A 1,287-nucleotide genomic window follows, 5' to 3' on the forward strand; every position below is an offset into this window, starting at 1 on the left:
TGCACCCGGAGGCTGTCTCTATATCGCTCTGCTTTCATTTTATTTTTTTAAAAACATACCTGTATTGGTTTCAGAGAGGAAGAGAGAGATAGAAACATCGATGATGAGAGAGAATCGTGGATCGGCTGCCTCCTGCACGCCCCACACTGGGGATCGAACCGGCCCTCAGACACGTGCCCTTGACCACAATGGAACCTGGGACCCTTCCGTCCACAGGCTGATGCTCTATCCACTGAGCCAAGCTGGCCAGGGCTATCTCTCTGCTTTTAAAAGGATGAGTTTTTATTGATTTCAAAGAGAGGAAGGGAGAGGAAGAGATTTACCGCTTTGGTAAATTTTTTTTAAAAATATTTTTATTGCCCGGCCCGTGTGGTTCAGTGGTTGAGCATTGACCTATGAACCAGGAGGTCGCAGTTCGATTCCCGGTCAGGGCTCATGCCCGGGTTACGGGCTCGATCCCCAGTGGGGGGTGTGCAGGAGGCAGCCAATCCATGATTCTCTCTCATCAGTGATGTTTCTCTCTCTCTCTCTCCCTCTCTCTTGCTCTCTGAAATCAATAAAAAAATCTATTTAAACACAAAACAAGAATCCACGCTGAAATCAATAAAAAAAATCTATTTAAAAACAAAACAAGAATCCACGCTGGCCAATCCAATAATGAATCATAAATTTTTATTTCAAAATGTAAACGTCACTAAACATGCATACACGTTAAAACAATCAAATGTACAATTCCTTTCCTTTTTTTTTTTTTTTTTTTTGCTTTTGCCGTTTGCATAGGAGGACATCATTACAATATAGACTTCTATGCCGTACAAAATACATACAAAGTTTCATCGGAGCAAGAGGCCAGGCCGGGCGGGGACTGTACATCGGTAATACTTCACTGTAGTGATCCAGGAAGGGGACGTGAGGTGCTGGTTAAAAAAAAAAAAAAAAAAAAGAACAACAGACAAAATTCCTACGGAAAAAGGGAAAACGCGTGTTGGGTGGAAATGGTCTTGGACCCTTGGATCCTGCCTGGGGGGACGGGGGAGGTCGGGAGGCGGGAAGCGGAGTTGGGCCAGAAGATTCCACACACGCTCCACCAATGGCTTTGGACGGGGATGGGGGTCATTCGTGTGGCGGGTCTAGGGGCCCCCCCGACGCCCCCACGCGGGCGATTCCCGGCCACACGGGAGCCACAGCAAACATCTGGGAGGTGGCCCCCTCTTTCCACGTGCAGCCCAGCCGGCCTGCTCTGCGTGGGAGGCGAGGCCTCCGGCCAGACCTGCGGGTGCCCGGCAG

This window comes from Myotis brandtii, unplaced genomic scaffold, assembly GCF_000412655.1.
Source record: "Myotis brandtii unplaced genomic scaffold, ASM41265v1 scaffold329, whole genome shotgun sequence".
In the NCBI taxonomy this organism is placed as follows: domain Eukaryota; kingdom Metazoa; phylum Chordata; class Mammalia; order Chiroptera; family Vespertilionidae; genus Myotis; species Myotis brandtii.